Source organism: Prionailurus bengalensis, chromosome D4, assembly GCF_016509475.1.
Source record: "Prionailurus bengalensis isolate Pbe53 chromosome D4, Fcat_Pben_1.1_paternal_pri, whole genome shotgun sequence".
In the NCBI taxonomy this organism is placed as follows: Eukaryota; Metazoa; Chordata; class Mammalia; order Carnivora; family Felidae; genus Prionailurus; species Prionailurus bengalensis.
Window position 1 is genome coordinate 53,610,882 of NC_057359.1, and position 5,871 is coordinate 53,616,752.

Sequence of the window (5,871 nt, forward strand, 5' to 3'; positions counted from 1 at the left end):
AAGTTCAAAATCAGCAAGTGGACATGTGAAAGAGTTTCTGCGTTTCTTACAGTATCGTATTTACAATGATTCCCTTGAACAAAGGTAGTCACATGATTTAGTGCAAAGTCAGAGAAGCAGGACTCTGTACAGTTATCTGGCAAAGAGCGCCTATAATTGGGGCCATAAACATCAATCTAACATAGATTATCTATGTAGCAATGCAAATTTCATAATCTTGGAACTGGCCTTATTAAAAGAAGCCAGACGAGGGGCGCCTGGGTGGCGCAGTCGGTTAAGCGTCCGACTTCAGCCAGGTCACAATCTCGCGGTCCGTGAGTTCGAGCCCCGCGTCGGGCTCTGGGCTGATGGCTCAGAGCCTGGAGCCTGTTTCCGATTCTGTGTCTCCCTCTCTCTCTGCCCCTCCCCCGTTCATGTTCTGTCTCTCTCTCTGTCCCAAAAATGAATAAACTTTGAAAAAAAAAATTAAAAAAAAAAAGAAGCCAGACTTCAAAAACTTAGTGAAAATGTTAAAAATGCTATGCTGATTAAAGGGGGAAATGCAAATTTACTGGTGACACAAGTACTTAGAGATGTGTATGCACTGACAAAACCATATGGCATTCTGTATAAAAAGAAAAACATTACAAGACCATGTGAGGATCAGACATCATTGGAATTATTTTAAAAGAAGTCAGATTGGTCTTTATTTATGTTTGGCTCCCATAATAAGAAGTAGCCAAATAATCTAGTAATAGGTCATATGTATGACTACCATGTGTGCTGGATATGATCGAATTAGGTACTGAGAAGTTTGTCTCTCTAAAAGACATCAAGAATAGTAAATGTTTTGAGGGAACAAAACCCATGTTAATATTTGCTGGTGATGATTTTGATGTAACAGAAGACTATAGAAGGCTAAAAAATCTTCTTATTGATCTCTTCAGAGGCCCCACAGTAGCAAATATCCGCCTGGCTGGTTTAGAGTATGTTCTGCACTTCACTGCACTGAATGGGAAGAATTACTTTCGAGGCTACAAGGTGCTGTTGAAGAAGTCTGGTTGTAAAACACCAAGGATTGAATTGGAAGAGACGGGGCCCTCATTGGATCTGGTTCTGAGGAGGACATATCTGGCGTCAGATGATCCTTACAAATTATCTATAAAAATGCCAAAAGCCCTCAAGCCAAAGAAGAAGACAAATGTCTCCCATGACACTTTTGGCACAACTTATGGAAGGATTCATATGCAGAAGCAAGACCTAAGCAAACTACAAACCAGGAAAATGAAGGGGTTGAAGAAGCGACCTGCAGAAAGATAACAGAAGACCAGGAGAAAAAAATCAAAGAGAATTGAAAACAATTGATGGAACTAGCCAAAACAAAAACAAAAACAAAAAATACAAAACAAAAACAAACAAACAAACAAAACCCCTCTATTCCTCATGCTAGCTCAGATGTGCTAAGTCAGGTCTAAGTGACTAAAAAAGTGTAGTTAATGAGCCTCCAGTCTTATAAATTTGTGTCTCTTCTGCCCACCTTTGGTCCATGGGCACTCATTAAGTATCTCTAGAGGCTCTTATTTGTGACAGGTCATTGACTTCTCCACAATGATGTCTGAGAAAGACCCCATGAAGCTGGGTCACATGGGAAGTAAAGTCTTCAACACCATGTCCAGACACCCATCAACATGAATTAGGTCAATACTATTTGTCAATACTTAGCATAATAAAATGTTATTTACACTCTTTTGGCTATACACAAGTCTTCTGGAGTTACATATATGTGTTCATTCACAACAGTCAAGGTCTATCACTTTACACTCTACTTTGGGATGAACCACAGTAGTGTTTGTTTTTCCAGAACAATCAGTTCTACACAGTTACCAGAATTTCCATTTCTCAAGGCAAGGTCAATGTCCAATTTTATATGACTCTATTATCTTGATCTCTGTGATACAGTTAACCCATTCATTGAGGTCACGTAAATTATCTTCAGTAAATCTACTGAAGTCAAAGTAAGAAAAAAAATGAACTGTTGATCAGCTGAGGTTTAAATAACAAAAGTTTTTTTTTTATTTTTCTCTTTGGTAAAAAAATAAGCATAAAATATTCTATTTATTTCATTGCTATACTAATTCCCATGGCTAGGATCTCATGCAAACATGAGGGGAAGTGTGGCCATGCTGATGCAATGCATTGATATCTTAAATTTTTGTAACTAATATTATGTATCTATCATCATATATATATCTATGTATCTATATAGGATATATCTATCTATATAGAATCAATCAATCTATATATAAAACTATACACATATAGCATATAGCTCATACTTTCACATCTCACACACATCATTTTTTCAAAATACATCACAGTTTTCTTCATGATGTTCTTTTTTACTCATTTCCTAAGGCATTTATGTTTTTGCACTAGTATGGTCCTGTTCACATGCTAGAAGAAACTACAAACATACTTTAATTTACATTTGCCTTTCTTTCCTTTAAAATCACTTCCATCAACACTATCAAGTTTACCTGGGTAAAATGGTCATTGTATTTGCCCATTCTCCTTGAGTGAGTGGCCACATGCTCTACCTGGCTAAGATCCTGAGGCTGGCTAAGATAATTCCACTTGAGATACTAATATGGCGTCAGCAAAAGTATGTATGTATCTACCACCACAGATCTAAAGCAAACAGGTAATTTGAAAGTGAGGTGGGTTTACGGTCTAAATTTCCAGCTTGACAGGCCACTGGTACATAGAGAAAAGGAAGCAATAGTCAAACTGTGAAGAAAAACAAACAAGGACACACACACACACACACACACACACACACACACGAAAATACCACAAAAATCCATGTACTTTATGATCAAAACACAAAGGATGGATATAGTTAAAGGGGTGAGAGAAGTTACTCAAGATGGGACATGCTACCAAAACAGCAGCAAAACAGATGGGCTGATTAAACACACACACACACACACAAATTACATCTGACTGCTCCACTAGAACACAGATTCAGACAAGCTAAAGTGAACTAATTTAAATGTATAATTGATGTGCCAATTGAGAGGAGGAAATAGAATCATATAAATTGCTCAATTAAAACTAGAGAAGACAGAAAAAGAAAGGAAGACAAAAAAAGAAACAGAACAATTACAATGAATTAATGCTATAAGTTAACAGCAATGAAAACAACTACAAATATCGTAGTTAGGATACCTCAGGCCAGCACCGTTCTTTGGCTTCTCCAATCTAAAATGTCCAAGACAATGCTGATTATCCAATGCAAGTTGAAATGTTTTAAAGAGGTATAGTTAGAATTTAAATCTATAACCCATGAATCTGACATATAAGATGATAACCTCGCTCAGGTGAATCTTGAATGATCATTTTTATTCCTTTCATACTGGCCATTAGAACTTTTTGCGGGGAGGAGACAGGCATAAATGAGTAATAATTGTGGTTTGAGGTGAGTTATATAGTGGGAAGAACAAAGCGAAGCTAAAAATTTCTTAACCTTCATTATTCAACATTGTATGAAAATAGGGCTGCTGATTACAAGGAAATCTGAAATTAACTGTATTCCTCTATTTATATGTTACAGAGATCTTGAAATTGATTTTTTGCAAGCCAATCTGTTTACTTTAATGAGACTCAAAGAATATTATCTCAGTAACAATTTTCTATTTTTAAAAGGTCACACTTAATTAGAAGTATGAAAATAGCTAATTGAAATAATATACTGATCACTTAAAGATGTTAAATGTTAACACCTTATATACTATGCATGATTTTATTTAAAAATGTGACCATGTAGAATATGAAGCCATTTAAAGTAAAAGGGGTATGACAATACATCTACAAAATGATTATTATAAATTCTTATTATATAATATCTTCAATAAATAGAAGGAGACACAATTTTGTAGAGAGGGTACACACAAAAATAAAAACTTTTGTTCCTCAAAGTTATCATTAAACAAATAAAAATGTAAGCTGCATGTTGGTGATATTCCTGATCATGAACTCTTTTCTAGAATGTATAAAATATAAACAACTCAAATAACTCAAGATATTTAACTATAAATTGGAAAAATATTCTCAATAGGTATTTACAAAAGAATATATAGACAATATGAAAAGAAATTCAACATTATTACTCATTGGGGAAATTCAAATTAAATCAGAATAAGATAATGTTGCCTAACACCAAGAATGTCTAAAACTAAAAAGATAAAACTGAAAGTTTTGTCAAGTATGTGGAAAAATTGAAGATCTTATTTTCACATTTATAGTGGAAATATAAAGAGATACAATTATTTGGGGAAACATTTTCACAGGAATTGTCTAATGAAGTTAAACACAGTCCTACCCAATAACCTACCAATTCTACTACTAGGAATTCACCCAAAAGAAAACATGTGTTTATTAAAAAAAAAAAGCCATGTCCAAAATGTGCGTGCAGCTTATATTCATTTTCTTTCACTGGAACAAATTGCTAAAAACTGATTATCTTAGAACACCTTTCAATTATTATCTCATAGTTCTATAGGTCAGAAGTATGAGTAGGCATGACTGAATTCTTTCCTTAGTGTTTCACAAGGTAGAAATCAAGGTCTTGGCTAGGTTATTTTACAAGTATCTGGTAAAGAGCATACTTCCAGTTTCATTCAGGTTATTGATAGGTTTGAGTTCTGTATAGTATACGACAGAAGCACCCCCCCACTCCAATTTTTTTTTGCTGGATGCTGTCTGGAAGTTTCCTTCAGCTCCTACAAGCTAGTCTTGGTTTTTGCCGATAGGTCTTTCCATTTTCAACTCCCAACAGTGTTGTCAAATCATTCTAGTAGTTTATTTTTTATTTTTGAAATTTTTTTTTATTTATCGAGAGAGAGAGAGAGAGAGAGAGAGAGAGAGAGAGAGAGAGAGAGAGAGAAACACACAAGCAAGCAGCAGAGGGTCAGAGACAGAGAGAGAATCCCAACCATCTTCGCAGAGCCTGAAACAGAGCTCGAGCCCACAACCCAAAGATCATGACCTTAGCAGAAATTAAGAGCCAGATGCTCAACCTACTGGGCCATTCAGATGCCCCAAAATCTTCTAGTACTTTAAATTTCTCTTACCCTTCTGCTATTAGAAGGAGAAATCTCTGCTTCAAAAGGATCATATGATTATGTTAGGCCCACCCAGATAAACATCCTTTTGGTTAACTCAAGGGCAAACCGATTAGTAAACTTAATTACATCTGCAAAATTCCTTTTACCTTTCAATCTTATATAATCCTGGCTGTGATATTTCACATACTCATAATCCCTGGGATTAGGGTAGAAAAACTGGGGTTGGGGGCACTTGTAGAATCCTGTCTACTACACTTTTATTCTTAATAGCCCCAAACTGGTAAACAAGACAAATGACCTGAAGCCAATGTTTTAGGATTTTGTCACAGCAACAATTTTAAGTATTAAATTATGTTCCAGTTATTAATTACAGTTATCAGTACCAAACAAACCCAACATGTGGTGGCTTAAAACAACAGCAAACATTGACTTTGGCCATGAATCTGTTACTAGAAATATGGACAGGAGAACATAGGGCCACTTGGGCCATTCTAAGGTCTTAAATGGGATGATACAAATGGTTGAATGTTGGCCAAGCATCTCTCCACACACCTTGTTCAAGTGTCTAGCTTAGATTTCCTTGGGCGTGGCACCCCCAAGAAGAGTAGGAATTCTTACACAGCGACTAATAGCTCCAAGAGTTAGTGGACCTAAATACCTGAAATAGAAGATGTCTAGAAATTGAAACAGCATCACTTCTACCATATTTTATTGATTATACAATCAGAGAAGTCCAGAATCAAGAGAAGCAGATACATATCCTACT

General features: G+C 35.6%; 1 pseudogene; it reads left to right on the forward strand.

The window, feature by feature from the left end:
• The first annotated feature begins 488 nt into the window (after positions 1–488).
• On the forward strand, positions 489–1,344 carry LOC122475461 (annotated as a pseudogene).
• The last annotated feature ends 4,527 nt before the right edge of the window (positions 1,345–5,871 follow it).